Source organism: Cupressus sempervirens, chromosome 1, assembly GCF_028749045.1.
Source record: "Cupressus sempervirens isolate cs-2001-9-10 chromosome 1, ASM2874904v1, whole genome shotgun sequence".
NCBI classification, from domain to species: Eukaryota; Viridiplantae; Streptophyta; class Pinopsida; order Cupressales; family Cupressaceae; genus Cupressus; species Cupressus sempervirens.
The window spans coordinates 841,731,545-841,749,378 of record NC_143118.1 but is presented as its reverse complement, the minus strand read 5'-3'; the positions used below and the strand labels follow the sequence as shown (position 1 = coordinate 841,749,378).

General features: G+C 34.9%; 1 pseudogene; it reads right to left on the bottom strand.

Moving 5' to 3' along the window:
* Positions 1 to 17,575, bottom strand: part of LOC149580468 (condensin complex subunit 2-like) — a 54,470-nt pseudogene extending 36,895 nt beyond the window's left edge.
* Between the last annotated feature and the right edge of the window lie 259 nt (positions 17,576 to 17,834).

Sequence of the window (17,834 nt, the reverse complement as noted above, 5' to 3'; positions counted from 1 at the left end):
ATGTAGTCTTGATGAAATACAAATTTTCAAGGCCTTTATACCATTTATAGTGAGGCATGCCATTTCATGATTTGACATACCTATGTCTAACCGAGTAACTATAGTTACACATTAGGTCAGACCATTCACTTGAGAATCATAACAACCAGTCAAAAACAAATCCCTTTATGCACCCCTTGAATTTTCCCTACAAAAATTAGGAAATGTGGGGAGAGAGACCATTTTCTTCATAGAATGCTAGAAACAAGGTACAAGAGCTTACAAAAGTTTAAAGAACTATGTGGTTGATATGGTAGCTAGGCTTAAACCATGAAAGCACTTCCAAACTGAGCACAAATCTCCCTTATCTTGCTTACCCAACTCAACCAATGAGACTTCAACATCCCATTAATGTATGCAAGGTCTCTAACACACATTCAGACAAACCACTATCATGTTTTTTCCTTTAATGTTGTTCACTATTAACACAATTTCCAACAAGCTACATTGAGATGTCTTGCCTAACTCATTGTCTTAGTCATGGCCATGGTGAAAACTTGAAGGAAATGAAACCAACCTAGAAGGAACATCTACCTAGTCCTACACTAACTCAAATCACCTAGATGAGTTTTTCAAGGTGGAAACAAACCTAAATGATGAATTATTTTTTCCTTTTCATTGTTAACATAATTTCCAGCAAGCCACATTGAGATGTCTTGCCTAACTAATTGTCTTAGTAATGGCCATGGTGAAAACTTGAAGGAAATGAAACCAACCTAGAAGGAACATCTACCTAGTCCTACGCTAACTCAAATCACCTTGATGATTTTTTCAAGGTGGAAACAAACTTAAATGATGCATTGACTAAACTACTGATAAAGCAGTAGATAAAAGCAAATAGACCTTACCCCAATGCTTGGGCACTTAAATGAACATTAACATAAGGTACAAAGGAATGTACACAACTCTACAAAGGCCTAGGATAATTCATATCTACAAGATGTAACAAGAATTACTACAGTTCTGCACCAAGACAAAAGTGTTAATAAACTATTCAAATTCTTAACTTTACACCAATTCCTATTTTTTTCTTTTTCTCTTCATCACAATAGATTGCATAGATATATGCAATGAAAATTACTTTCTAACTTCCTAACGAGTCACATCCAAGTGTACCAGTTGGATGACCTTCCAAATTCATCACTTATTTCTTCTCATTTTCTTGCATTTTTCTTATTGTCCACAAATAATTTATTTCTTCTTCATAAAAGGACTTCATACCTACATTTTCTAGGGTCATAAATTGACCTATCATCATCCTTTTATTACTCTTGACCTCTTTCTTTGTGGTCACTACTGTGAATGCAATCCAATCTACCTGAATACAACCAAGTTTGTTTGAAAAAAATTATGCCTTTCATTGGCTAAGTCTTTGACCTCTGTCTGAATTGAGGAATTTATTGACCCTTCAAATAGTTTTCCTTCTTCATACCATTCCTCTTCATACTTGTCATGAGTTCCTTAAAGCACTAAGATCTCAGAGTTCACTAACTGCACCATGTTACTTTACCTCACATGATACACAAAAACTGCTCCATCGTGGTCAAGTTCTTCTTGATTGCACTTTTCACCATTACTATCCTCTGTCTTGGACATTTTCTCTCTCTTTGGCATTGTCATTTGGTCTAATTTAGTCGCCATTCCTTCAACTATTTAAAACTCTGTTGAATGATGGAAGAGTAAGATGCCTCAAATAGATGTTTACTGTCAAGAAGAGATGTTAAGTGTATGGATTGGTTTAGGGAAATTGTTTCAAAAGAATTGAACTTAGAAGCTATACAAGAAAAATTATTCCCTACTACATTTGGACTATTAAGAAAAACCATGTTTCAAGATTTTCACAATCTTCTTGAAGGTACAGAGCTAGAAAGCCTTGCCACAATGAATCTATAAGCTCAGTGTCTTCAACACTTATTGTGCTTATACATGTATTCACTTCTATAGGTTATCACAATCATTTTTTCAAAGGTATTGATTGTCATTTGATAAGACCTTCAAATTCAACCTTTCACACTAGATGCTGACTACCAAAACTACTACTTTCATTGCATGACTAACATTCCCTTCATGAGTATATCCCTAAGTGACTTGACATTTAACTCTTAGTACATAGTTGCAACCCTCTTATAACCCTCATGGAGCCATATTTCCCTTTATTTCCAGTCTTCACTTCAAGCTATCTTGAGATAGATTTCATGTCTTTCTATCTAGTTCAACTGTACTTCTTCATATTCTTTCCTTCTTGGCTGCCTTGCCTTTTTGGGCTCCACACACTATCTCTTGTCTAGATAAAGGATTTGTTAAGTAACTACTCTTCATGGCATCTTTGGTCCTTGAACTATAGAATCACTCTACTTTGTTCTCTATTGCATGGAACCTCTTTGCTAATTGAAATCTACACTTTCAACAATTTCAAACTTAGAGAAGTTAACAACAACTATATGGAGCACAATGAAATTAGCTTCAAAATATTAACACATGCCATTGATATTTTAAAATGCACAAAATATCCTTAGACATATTATTTTGAAGAACCTTTAGAGAAGCTCCCAATTATTTACTTCATGGCTCATGATATCAAGAGGTACTCATGGCAAAAAATCATAATAAACTATTCACAATCATTAGGTAAATGTAGTAAGATTCACAGAGATACCTCAGGTACAATAGCTAGGCAATCTACAAAAAAGTTGCTTAGTAGTCCCTTAAAATGATGTTGTAGTTCTAAATTTTTGCTCCTAAACCATTTATTCTTTCCTCCAAACATCTTCGATGGAAAACCAAAATGTCCTTTTTAAAACATGAACATCAACTTGCTTTGATGTTTTTTCATAGTTCAATTGAATCTTTTGAACCTTACGAGGTTTAAAAACCATGGTCACATTTGAATTTTCAAGAACATTGTAAACATGTGCACCATCCTAGTTAGAAGAAACAAAATGTCATTGCAGCCCCACATAGCTGATGGTTGAAAGCAGTTGGTAGGATCAAGAAAATCATAATTGCCTTTTCTTCCTTTTTTCCCCAATACACATAGCACATGACATGAAGAAGAGTTTAAGTGTTTGGGCACACAATTTCTAACTTGAAGTCTTATGTTCTAGCTGGTAATGACAATCTTCTAGCATAATAGTCCTATTAGAAGCACTATTTTGGGGCAAGAGCAAGGACCTCTATATGTTGGGGGGGGGGGGGGTGTGCAAATTTTTTATTATTTTCAATTTCAGACCAATTCAAAAAGTCAATGGAAAATAATTCCTTTTTCTTCTTTAATTTCTTGTCTTTTTTTGAAAGTTCACTATGAGCATCCGAACTATGTTGTACATCTTTAATTCACCAAAAATTCTAGTGCTCAGGACCAGCCTAAGCATTTGATTTGGATAAGACCCCCATCCCTAAGAACAAATAGTCAAGTGTATTTTCACTTGTTGAATCCTTGTCATCTTTAAACATAAATTAGTCATAGCCAAATCTTGCCCAATTGTAAGTTTTTGCTTGAGCAAAAGAACCATTTGAGCCCAGGGTAATATTATTCAAATTATCCTCTACAACGCCAAAATTATTGCTGCATTCAAAATCTTGTAGCTCTACATCAAAAGCATCATCCACTACATCTTCTCTATTAGACATTTCTTGCATTTTGAGAGATGGATGTATAGTTTCATCACTATTTTTCATGAATGTAAGAGCCTCTACATAATTCCAATAAGGATCATTAAGCAAAATAATTTGATTTTATTAAGAATTGGTGAGATCTCCTTTTTAGCTAGCATGCCCAATGCCATTTGATCAATACTATCTTTGATGAAATGTATATCAACTGTCTCATGAATACCATTATCTTGTTTTACACTAATTATCATGTTTTTCTAAGGTATGTCTAAGGAATCAAATACTATACATATTCATTGACTGTGATAAGTGATAAATTAAGTACGATACTATGACTAAAGTGATCAGTTCCTATCATATCTAACACAAAAAACATTATATATCTATGGCCTATATAATATGATGTTGAGTAAGTAATTGTAGCATAAACTACCGTTGTACAAAAATGATAGTCATATACAAAAAAATGCCATCCATGCTATCATTCCATCCACCTAATAAATTTATCGTTCCATATGTGTTGTGCTTTAGGGTGCATCATTCTCTCAACAACAGGTACTTGCTAAGCAGTGGGGGGGGGGGGGGGTGGGTAGCAACAAGGGAATGCCTACAATCAGAGCCTCTCTCTCTCTCTCTCTCTCTCTCTCTCTCTCTCTCTCTCTCTCTCTCTCTCTCTCTCTCTCTCTCTCTCTCTCTCTCTATTTAACTCAGCCATAATGTTCTCAAGAGTAGTCTCAAATTGAGTTCTTTCCTCTATACGTATGTGCCATGTGTGCTGAAAGGTAAATGGTAGCCAACACTTTAGAGAAGGCTTTAAGATAGCTGCAGAAAAGATCTAAGTGGAGAAAAATAAGAAATGGTTTAGATCTAATTTCTTTCTTGAAATGTAAGAAAATCTGATTTGCATTGCCATGCTTTCAGAAAAAATAGGTACTCCATACTGCATATAAAAAATGATTAAATATAGGCAAGAGCCTACAACATAATGGTAACTTGTGAGCCTCTCATCTAGGAGGTCTTGGGTTCAAATTCACTTAACACATAAAATAAATAATTACATCAAATAACAACAATGAATCTAGGCTTCGGTCATTTACAGATCAAAAAAATAAAATAAAAATTAAAAAAATTGATTAAATATTTGTTCATGTCCTCTATGAATGAACTATTTCAAACCCCAAATTTTGTGATCATATGTAAAACTCCACATTTAGACAATTTTCTTGAATTTAAATTTCTACTGTAAATCAAATAAAGTGGATAAGTTGAAATAGAGTGCACCATTATGAAAATAGAAAGCACCATCAATCTATCTCTGTAATAGATTGAAATGAAGAAAAATGTAAAAATTAACTTATATCTACTCAATAATCATGAAAAGACATGAACAAGCCCATCTGAACTCATGTAATGTAATCATTTTAAATTTACAAGGCAATAAAGCTAGTTTGGTGAATGATCTTGATTGATCTTATGCCAATCATGGTGATTTTTTTGTTCATGAACATTATTTGCATGAGAATGGATAGGAAAGGCTCATCAAATGATTGAATCATGTAGCATGGAGAGTTAAAAATCTTTTCAACCAAGTTTTGATTACAGCCATGGAATAGAATGAAAGATCGAATAGATTTTACAAAATCTGCTAGGAACCCTCACAAACAAACATGGTTACAAAGGTTTTGTTACATATTTCATAATAACCATTGGAAAGTTTGAATCTTGGAACATTTTGAAGTAGATTTATTATACTTTCTAATGAGCTTGATGGCAGTTTAGAATGTTGTGTTATGTAAGAATGGTTTGATGCCCTGGTGCCTTAAAACTATAAAATTTTGATTTTTTTTGACATTAAATTTGGGTCTCTGTACGGGGGTGTAAATCTGAAATGCACCGTTAGATTGCTCTCATTTTTGGATATGTATTTTCAAACCTAATCTTCCACATTTCCACTGAAGCAATTACAAAAATGATGTCTAGGGCAAACGTTATTGGTGGAAGAGCACAAGTCTATTAAAACTATAAATGACAGTCACCTCAATTAAGGATAGTCACTAAATATATTGACTATTGTTTCTATGATGGAATATTGTTGTCCAAATGTTTATTTGGAAGCTGAGAAGAGCATTAAAATTTTTCCTTCAAGGGTGTAAGATTACTAATGGTACTATTAGAGGAAAATTTATTAAACTTGTTGACAACAACCTTATGGTTGTAATAGAGATTTCATAACAAATGGGGTTACATAAATTTTATGACAAGTGAAGGAAAATGGATTTAAGTTACTCTAAAGTTTGTTGATGACTGAAATGCTATGTCAACATTTTTATGATGGGTACACTAATTGATTTATGATGGTAGGGGAAGAAACTTATTAGTTTATAGTGAAATTGTTCCTTGTGACAATAAAATGAATGTTGTTTTATTGTTGACAGTGATCTCACTAATTTGCAAAGGACATTGAGATTGTCTATGTATTAACCTTGTGTGATAGATTAAGACCCATAAAATAATGAATATGAATAATGTATTGGTTGTAGTTGTCCATGATACGATCTTAAATTTTGAGTGAATTAGTTGGTTAATGATTCATTGAATGACTCCTTAATTTATTATTTATAATAACTCTAACCAGCCTATTGATTGTGAAAAATAAAATCACAAACCTAAAAATTTTGCTCGGCACATGAAGGTGCCGAGTGACAGTTTTGCTCAGCACCAATGGACACCAACTAATTCACTCAAAATGTAAGATCATAGCATGGACAACTACAACCAATACTTTATTCATATACATTATTTTATGGGTCTTGATCTATCACACAAAGTTAATACACAAACAATCTCAATGTCCTTTGCAAATTAATGAGATCACTGTCAACAGTAAAACAACATTCATTTTATTGTCACAAGGAACAATTTCACTATAAACTAATAAGTTTCTTCCCCTACCAACTAATAAACTAATAAATTTAATACATTAGAGGGATGCATTTAAATTAAATTTAAATACAGTAGGGAAGTGAATCTATTTAATTAAATAAGTAGAGGAACATGACATATATAATAAATTAATACATAATTAATTATAATGTAAAATAAATATTAAATAAATTAATATAGTGTTTAGGACAATTTTAAGTGTCTACAAAGTGATGACAAGACAAAAAGTTAATGCAGAGATATGTTTGATTTCTCAAGTTGAACCTAAGAGTGCACATGAAGCCTGTAAAGATGATCATTGGATTCAAGCTATGAAGGAAGAATTAGATCTGTGTTGCATAAAAATGTAACTAAGGAAATAACATCAAGCAACTAATGCACATTCCTACATTATCATGCAAAACCTCAAAATATGAAAGAAGACATGTAAATGAACAACATAAAATAAAAAAGAGCATAAAAGCATTTAAAATATCACTATGCAAATCTCAGGAAACCATCAAGTCTGGATGATTTCATCGCTCATGGGATGTGGTTGCTCACAAGTCCAGTAGCATAACAATAAGGTAGATAGTGCTTCTTAGAAATGAGGAGAGGGCTCTCCTTTTATAGGAAAAAGGATGCAACGGATGGCTGAGATCAAATGCAGGATGGAGGGCTAGGATCCCTCAAGATCGATGAGGTGTCAATGAGGTGGAGGCCAAGTAGACTCCACATGGATTAGGGTTTTGAACATTCAAAGGGGGCCATATGCTCACACATGTGTGAGAAACCTTTGATGGTGACATGATCAATGAGGTGTGAGACAACTTGATTCTCATGCAAGAGGACAAGTATGCAAGAGGTGTGAGAAGGCATGGCTTCTCACACATGTGTGAGACACCTTGAATCTCATGCAAGAGGACAAGTGTGCAAGAGACATGAAAGACATGAGGGATGAGGAAAGTGTGAACATCTCTCACACATGTGTGAGAACACACTTACTATTAAGAGGAGATTAGCTAGGATGATTAGGAAAAGAAAGCATGATTAGGAAGTGGGTTGGTTTAGCATGATGGGTTAGGTAGGATAGTGAAGTTAGGTGAGGGTTAAATGTAGGAGCCATGTGCTAAAATAGGATTAAATATAATATTTATTTCCTAGTGGGATTAGGAAAGGAATTAATTAAGTAAACAAAGTACTTAATTAAAGGGGATGGGTTAGGATTTAAATAAACCTTAGCTTATTTAAATCAAGGAAAGGTTAGGATTTAGATAAACCTTAGTTTATTTAAATCAAGGTAATGCAAATGTAAGTAAATAAATGTAAATTTATTTAATTAAGCTAGGGGAATTAAATAAATAATGAATATTTATTTAATTGGCTAGGAACGGGTTTTGGACAAATTTAGGTGTCTACAAGATCAAATTGTGAAGAATAAAACATGAGAATTAGTTCAAAGACCTAATGACAAGAATGTTATTGGAACCAAATGGATATCCAAAAACAAGATGAATGAGCAAGGTGAAGTTGTAAGGAACAAGGCTAGACTTGTGTGTAAAGGATATTCACAGCAAGAAGGAATAGACCATGAGGAAACATATGCCGTTGCAGCTAGAATGGAAACAATAAGAATGTTCTAGGCTAATGTAGCAAACTAGAAATTCAAAGTGTATCAGATGGATGTAAAATCAACCTTCCTAAATGGAGAACTTGAAGAAGAGGTATACATTGAGCAGCCTAAAGGTTTTCCTCTAATAGAAGAAAAATACATGGTATGTAGACTAAAGAAATCTCTATATAGTTTGAAACAAGCACCTAGGACCTGGTATGCAAGGTTGGATAGTTATTTGGAAAAGCTTGGATTTGCTAAAGGTATGACAGATAGTAACTTGTATTTGAAATAAATAGAGAATGGTTTGTTGATAAATAGTAATATTTGTTGATGACATAATATTTGGAGGTAATGATGAAGCAAGTGATAAGTTTGTTGAAGAAATGAATAATGAGTTTGAGATGAGCATGATAGGAGAAATGAATTTTTTTTAAGGTTTGCAGATTATGCAAAATAGTGATGGCATTTTTATTTCACAAGCTAATTATTTGAAAGACTTGTTGAAGAAATTTGGCTTGAAAAGTTGTAAGCTCGTTGGTACACTAATGATAACTGGTCACAAGCTATCTAGCAAATATGAGACACCTGTAGTTGAGCAAGAGAAGTAAAAATCCATGATTGGAGGTTTGCAATATTTGACTCACACTAGACCAGATATAGCAAATGCAATTGAGATTGTAGCTAGATTTTAAGCTGATCCTAAGGAGTATCACTATGTAATAGTAAAAAAGATATTCAAAATATTTGAAGGAGACATCTGATTATGGAATATGGTATGATAGATCGAGTGATTTCACTCTATGTGCATATACTGATGTGGACAAGGTAGGCATTATGGATGACAGAAAGAGCACTAGTGGTGGAGCATTCTTTCTTGGAGGAAGATTGGTTTCTTGGCTAAGCAAGAAACAAGATTGTATCTCATAGAGTACAATCGAGGCAGAATATGTGGCAACAACAAATAATTGTGATCAAGTGATGTGGATGAAGTAGATGCTGAAAGACATTAGGATGGAATTTTTAGAACTTGTTATCATGTAACATGATAACACAAGTATAGTGAGTATATCTAAGAATCCTATATTTCATTCTAAGAGTAAGCATATATCTATTAAGTATCATGTTCTAAGAGAGAAGGTGGCAGAAAAAATATATTAGATTAGAGTATGTGAGTACTAAAGATTAGATTGCAAATATCTTTACAAATCCTTTACCTAAAGATACATTTGATTACTTGAGAGGTATGCTTGGGGTTATGCCCCTACCTACTTAAGAGTAGATGATGTAGAGATTGTATCATTCCAAAGGTATAGAGCACTACTGTTTGACTGGACTGAATGCTAATGCTTCCTATATGGGAGAGTATCTGTGATGAGTAGAGTCATTAAGGACTCTCGGTATTTGGTATTGAACTATGTCTTTGGACACTTGAGTTGGTTAAATTATTTGAGAAACAATCAACATAATGAGGTCTTTGTCATTGATGTCAATGGGGGAGAAGAGTGCATGAAAAACATCTCCTACGTATGTATGGAGGAGAGATACTTTATTAGGGAGATTCAGAAAGATTAATGAATATCTCTATGGGGGATATTTACAACATGAAGATATAGAACAAGCAGTGTTCCAGAGGATTTTCATATTTTATTAATGAAGGGGATTTGAAAAGATGAGAACAACAATAGAGTACTATTTGGTATTCTTGTAACTTAAATATTTTTCATCTATGTTGCCATAAATGCTAAAGGGGGATATTTTTAGCATGAATGTTGATGGTATTACTTTGGGGGAGTATCCTAAGTATTGGAGAGTATTGACATGTTGCATACATGGTCATGTTTGTCATTGATGTCAACATAGAAGTAAGTCTGTGAAGACTGGTAGAGTAGTAGATAGAGATCATACTTATATGGAGAGAGTTTTGATGTACAAGTGAAGTGTGATCAAGGAAATTTTGTACCTTGTGTCCTAATGATGAGATTGAATGTGTAGAGTCTAAGTTGAATATGTATGAAAGTTATAAGTGATCTATAGAGAACAGTGTAGAGATAGAGTGCATGAAAAGTAGTTTCTAATGATCCTATTATATCTTCTAGAAGAGATATAATCTAGTGATACACGAGCAACCAATGATAGAAGACAATCTAATGGTGATGTCAACAAATGTGCATGTCTTGAAGTCATACGTGTAAAGTTTTGTATATAATGTGAGCCAATAGTGCTATTGTAATTATGATTTAATTAATTAATTATCTTATTATAATTAAATGGGAAAGCCTCAAGACTGACTCAAGGAATTATTTTTAAGATAGGGTATAAAGGAAAGATGTTTTCCTTGTTTGTAAGAAGTAATGGTAATATGTGTTCTATGCAAAGTGCAAAAAGGAGCAGAGTATTTGGTGAATACGAGTAAGTGATCCAAGGGATTATTAGATGTGAGATTTGTGATTTGGTTACAAGATTATAAGGAGAGGAAGTCTAGATGATAGGATGGAGAAAGAGGATGAAAGTACAATTCAATTCTATTATTTTGCAAGGAATAATATAAAAATCATTGGATAGTGGGTTCATTGGTCTTGCTCTTGAAGCTATTTGGACAGTGGGTCCTATTGGCCAAAAGTGCCTTCCTGCCAAGGATTAATTTCAAATATTTGAATAACACCCAATGGTCACAAGATTAAATTCTATATTTTAAATCTTGAAGCCATGAACAAATGGTATGGTCTTGATCTTACAATAGCTCATGTTTTGGAGGATTGTCGAGAAAATTAAGTAGAGATAAGATGCTACAAGGCTCCTGTTGGTCAAGTGGTCAGGTTGTCATAACATCATAGATAGTTAAGAGGTCATAAGCCAAGGAAAAGGTCTTGCCTGATGTTATGAGAGTAAGTGATCATAAGATCATAAGTGTTGCAAGGATATGTTCCAATGCTATGAGGGTCAATGATCACATGATCATAGAGTTGACTTCTTAGGTCACCGATACTACTAAGGGGAAGGTGGATCATATGATCTTAAAGCTGTAAGGTCGCAAGCACAAGTGAGGATGCCTCCCAAGGTCACAACAAAGATAGTCAAACCATGATCATAGGATCACAAGGGTTATGGCCATGGCTACTGCTATAACAATGGATTGTGATCATAAGATCATAAAGGTAGAGTCAACCATGATGTGACATCGCAAGGAAAAAATAATGGTACTATGACCTTATGCCAGGGGTGTTAAGGGCCGTCATTCTATCATGAGATCGTATGATCTTGTTACTATTGAAGGATCGTAAAGAGAATGAAGGATGGACTTGATGTTATGAGGTATTGGAAATCGTAAGATTGTAGAGGTCAAGGTTATGAATAAAAGATGATTTAAAGGGTTTTGACCATAGTTTATGATCGTAGCATCATGATGTTGTGATGTGGAGCCTAATCAGACTTGGAGGTTTATTTGACATGGTTTTCTCCCCATATTATTTCTATGAGGGTTTGGGGGCAGCATCCCCAAGTTGAGGTCAAGGGGTAGTACCCCTACAAGGTCCTAGGGTAGTGCCCTAGGTGCGCTCCATGTCATAGCATAGGGTGGGATCAAGGAGAAACGCCCCTATAGGCATTTTCAGGGGCAACACCCTCGAAGCCAAAAATGACCTTATATTGTAAAAGGCATTAGCTACTATTTTTTCTATTACTGTAGCCCTAATTTTGTAAACGGAAAAATCTTGTATAAAAAGGCTTAGGGTTAGGGATTTTCATAATGTGTGATGCAAAAACTGGTTCTTGCAATGTTATTGAGCTATAAGGGATTACATATTGTAATCAGGTTGTAATCACTGGATAATAATAATATTGGACTTCTTGTTGGTGGATGTAGCCTAGGAATTGGGTGAACCACGTTAAATCTTGGTATCTTGTGTTCTCTTATGTGCAATTTATTATTTTTTGATATTGGTTATATTTGCATGTAAATATTATTTCTATTTGAGATTAATCCTAACAAGTGGTATCAGAGCCAGACGATCATTGTTTTTATTTTTTTTAGCCAGACCATTGGTATTTTTTTTTTAGCGATCCTCTGCAGGAAGGTCTCACGGTTGAGTGGGAGTGATGGTAGACGAGGGTAATGCTGAGCTATTGTCTTGCACGATGCTTAATGACAAGAATCCTTTCAAACTCATCTCTTAAAAAGTTAATCTAGGATTAACTCCAAAGTTTCGGGTGATCTTGCGACCTACTAGAATCTGCTCAGTTGAAGATAAATGTATTTGTTCACAAGGAGGCCTTTGCTGGTTTGAAAAATTCAGATAAGATGTAGGATTTGCTTGCTATTTCAAAAGAATAAAAAACACTAAAAGAAATATATTTTTGTATTTTTCTATTTTTTTTTAACAAATGCAATCCAACAATGCAACTATATGAATTCCTAAATTAACCAAGTGTTTGTAAAAGCAAATAACGAAGATAAGGTAACAAGAAGTTTAAGCAAATAACATGAAAGTAAAATCCTAATGGACATAAACCATGGAAATAATGTGTTTGTGAGTTAGGCCTTTGAAAAGATCAGTGGGTAACCAATGAAAATAGGAGCAGTGCTTCCTTAATTCCATTGATGCAATCGTCGATGGAAATTCAGTAACCATAAGATGTTTCACTTTTCATCAAATTTCAAGGCCACAAAAAGTGCACTCATGTGAGACAAAAAGCTATGCAGGAATAATATGGTGATCTCTTCTTGAACTAACTATGTCAGTATAATTTGTAGACCTGTAGCAAACACTAGAATTAAAAGATCACACAACTTGAACAACACAATAAAACTATTGGCTCAATTACACTTCATGAACATACATTCACAAAATATAACACACCTAGGAAAGAATCACTACACTCCAAATTTGAGCACCAATAGCATTTATTATTGCATCAAAACAATGGTGGTCTAGAATACATATTAGATTCCTAAATTTATAAGAAATCTTCTCCTCGATTTGTGTTAAGAGTGAGAGATATCTTTATGCAAACATATGCTTCTAAACTAATAAAAAAAATCCATTTATATACAAACTAACTCTCTAACTAGTGCTTAGTAGGACTCCATCCATATTTACATCATTTAATGGATACAAAGTCTTTACATGTCTTAAAACAAAGAAAGCATGAGAAAATAAGAAGAAGAAAGCCTTTAGATGATGTAGGAGTGTCTAGAAGTGCAAAAAATAGAAGCTTCATCTTTACTAGGTGTCTGTAGGAGTTAAATTGCCATCAGAATGCGTTTTTAATGCATTGAAAGCCCTAAATTTAGAACTAACACTTATCTATCGGTGCACCTCTAAATTCTTCAAAATCTTCTACCACACCTCTGAAAAAGTACACCTTGGAAGTAGTGTACCTGCGCACCTGGCATACTTGTGCACCTAGCACACCTACACACCTCAGAAGTAGGTTCAAAAAATACAAAATTTTGCCAAGTGTCAAAACTAAAATTCTAGCTTCTAGGTTTTGTTCCCCTTTATACTAGAGCTATGTTTGGGTATTTGCCCTTGAACTTCTCGATGATCTCAGTAACTTGAGCTGCATTTGTCAAATCTAAGGCTTCATACTTATCCTTCACTTTCTACCTATAATTGCCCACCTTGATGTGAGTTTCTACAAAATCTCCAATTTTTACATCCAACTCTGATAATGCTTCCTCCGTTCTAAATGCTTGTCTAATGTCATCATCATTATAAACTTCTTCAAAATTCTTCCAAAATTTCTCAACTACTACCTCTATAGCTATCAATTTGTCCCTTGAATCATCTTCAAAAATGTCTAAACACGCTTCACTATAAAGCTTCTTTGCCTCCAAAATTTGGTCTTGGGTTTGATCCTTGAGCTTGTGAATCTCCACATGTAATGTTTCCATTACTTTATTGCCATTTGCAATATTCTCTTATCCAATCATCAATATTATCTAACTCCTCTACTATATACACCTCCATTAACATTTGATACCTTTGGCCTTTGATTGCTTATAGTGCTTGCAAGTCCTTTCCCTAGGTATGTACTTCATCCATAAAACCAAAATCTTGATTCAAAATGGCCACTAGCCTATTCACATTATCCTGTATATGGTGTAGCAACTTAAGATTTCCTTGTATAATATATACACCTTTCTCTTCAAAAATTTCTCGCCATTATTGACAAGCTTTCAAAAATGGGTCTAGCTGTACTATCCCCTTATCTCTTCTCTCCAATGCTATGGTCAACATTTCCTTGGGATTTGTAAGATCTAAAGGACCAACAACTTCATTCAAATACCCTTTTAGGATCTCATTATGTCTTTGAAGTGTTATCAATTCTTCCCCATCCTATTCTAAGTGCATAAAAACCTCTTTAGTTCTCGTTGTCACCATCAACTTAGTTGTGTCCAATGCAGGTTTCCCAAGCATGACCTCCTTGATCTAATAGTCTCATGGAGTCAATTCTTTAACATCTGCATGTAGAGGAGGGAGAGCCACATGAGAAAGTAAGTCCTAGTTCTAATCACTCATGATAAAGGCTAATGCCCATGCATCCTTTGGTGGTGACTCAAGTTTCCTAAGAACTTTAATCAATTCCATCCTATCCTCTTCCTCAGTAGTGAATTGCTGCCTTTTGTTTCTAATGACTTCTTTCCTCAACCATCTTGGTACATGCTCTATCAGGGATTTTCCTTTTCAAGACAACAAAGTTTTCTTTGCTATGCTTTCCCCTTTATCCCTCCTCTCTAAAGTCTTCTCCTTCTATGAGAGATCCATACTGGGAGCCTCTATATCTATGGAGTCTATAGTTCTCATCTCTATGTCTTGGGAAGTTTTCTGAGGTTACTCACTTATTTTCCCTTCCTCTGACACTTCATCGGTGGATACTTGTTGTGGCTCTTCCTCTTGTTCTACTTGAATTTGTTCTTCTTACGTGTTTGGAGGAAGAGGGGTAGCCAATCCCTTATCTACACAAAATGTAACATGAATGGGTGATGGTGGAGCTACTTCGGGTCCTTGTGGTTCAGGTGGCAACTGATTCTAATCCTCCTATTCAGGTTGATTAGTTGGAGTGTCCCTTATTTTGTCTCCCACCAATTCAATACTAACTAGCATAAAATAAAAATCTGACATCTGAAAGACATCAGTGCCTTCACCCTCCTACTCATCGATCCATTATTGTAACTCATCTTCTAATGTAGTAGACTAAATAGGCTGCTCAAGAATGGATGTGGGTGTAACTGTGGAGCTTCTTCTCCATTCTAACTTAGCAGCTCTTGCAAGATGAGTCCTCTAGTTCAAAGGAAGGTTATCCTCTTCATCCTCATCATCCTCTTCTTCTTCTTCTTTTGGGATAATTTTTGAGATTAATGGGAAAGGAATCACTCTCCTAATCACCTTTTTTCTCCTCTTGATTGGAGTCTTAATCTTTCATCTTTGAAAAGAAAATGGGGAGGCTTGTACCTCTTGTAGAGGTGGAGATACCTCTTGTATTTCTGTTTCAGCTCCTCCTTGCTCTTCCTTCATTGGTGGCACTTGAGGATTGTCCTAGGTCTGTATATCCTCAACATTCTTTGACTCTTGTACATTTTCTTCCCTTGGTTGTGGAGGTACTTGAGTTGCTTCCTCTTTTGTCTTAGCTGGTTGAGTAGAAGTTCTCTTCCTTTTACCTTCACCTTTCTAAGCCCTATAATATCCAACTTGTTTGTCAAGTTGGTGCACTATTTCTCGCCTCACTGGGGACTGAGCTATAAATGTAGGCACTATGACCTCAGCTCCTTGACCTTTAGCTGGGTGGGCTTGAGTGTGGAAGACGACTATTTGAGGAATTAGATCCAACTTGAAAGGCCTCTTGATCCAATCCTTTATCAATTTGATGACATGCCTAGCCCTATGATTGATGTCTGAGTTTTCTTCTTTGTCAATCTGAACATTCATGATAGGGCAATCACCAATCTTGTCCCTATTGAACAATTGATCAAGAACATCCTTCGTATCCTATTGCATAATCTTCAAAGGGATCTTTAGTTTCAAGGCACTACTTACTAGATAGAGAGTCATCTTACAATAATCCCTTATACAAATATCATAGTCATCTACTGCATTCATCCAATGATCCTCAATTGCATCTTTATGCTAAAATGTCTTGCCAACCAAATATTGTACCTTTCCAATGTTATCAAAATAAGGGAAAGGAGAGTTATATTCTTCCAAGGGATACTGATCCCATTTAGGCTTGAAAGATGGAATATCTTGTCTCTAGACCACACTAAATGGTCCTATCAAAATAGGCCATACCCATGTTATTTTATGCTGCTTTCTAACTCTATCGTAAGTAGACAAGAGTTGTCGAGCTATCTCCAATAGTATAAGTCTATCATTGGGATACCTAGGGAGCTTCTTGGGGTTGATAGTGGTACCAACCACCCTTAAATAAGTGAATGTTCAAAAAGGGATTTAGTAGGCTCCAAACTTTGATATCTTAACCACTGCCTCCTCTGACATCCTCTTCACATAATCCCCTCAATGAACCAGATTATTGAGAAAATAAATGCATCATTCACTATCCTGCATTCCTTACTACGCTCTGGAAGCTTCTTTTTCACTAGTTGAGGATATACTAAATAGGGCCATGCATTTGCATCTTGCATGCTACCCTTTTTGTAGAGTCTTGGATAATCTGTCACCCTTGTAGCTAACAAGTACACCAAATATGATGTCATGTAAAACTTATGGTTACTCTTAACTGCCACTAGATACTCACCCAAGTTCTCACTAAGAATTGAAGCCCAATCAATTGGCATCTTTGTTGTCTTGATAGTCTCAATAACTTGATGAGGTGTGGTGGTGCAGAAGATGAGTTCGAAAAGGCGAACATGAAGTGAAGGGGGTAGGGGGGTCCTAGGTTTTATAGAGCCAAGGACCTAGCACACCCCTCGGTGCTGTGCACCGAAGGCTTAGTAACAACATCATCATCTAAATTGTAATCAACTATTCTCTCTTGTATCCTAAATTTCTCATCAATTCTCACATTTGCACTTTCCAAAATAGTCTCCAAAATTGCTTCCTCTATTACTTGCTCTTCATTAACCAACCTAGACTCATTAACATAGTCTTTCAAGAGTCTTTCGATAATTGTTCTAAATTCTTCAACTTTATTAGAAAGTAGACTCTTTCTAGTTTTTCTCAATCTCTTAGGACATCTACTCAAAAAATGACCAAATTCTTTACATGTCCAATAAACAAAAAATTTCATACCTTTTGGTTCTCTCTCTTTGTAAGTAGATCAATACCTTCCTTTATCTTTATGTCTTCTTCTAATCTAGATCTATCTTGGATCTGAAAACTCAATACTCTGCTCTTTACACAAATCTAATAACTTACCAAGAATTTCCATGATTCAGGTGTCAAAATTTTCTTTTGTCAGATGTAGGACTATCTTTCCAAAACATGCTCGGCATGGATCTCCCAAAATTGTTAGACTTTATCTTCAAGGACTTGATGGTCTGATACCTATTTTTAGAAACAATAGTCCACCAAGATAACTAGGGGGGGGGGGGGGGGGGGGGGTGAATCAGTTATCCAACAATTAAAATATTTATCAAACTTAAACAATCTTATCCATTCAAAAAAAGTAAACAACAACTATAACAAGA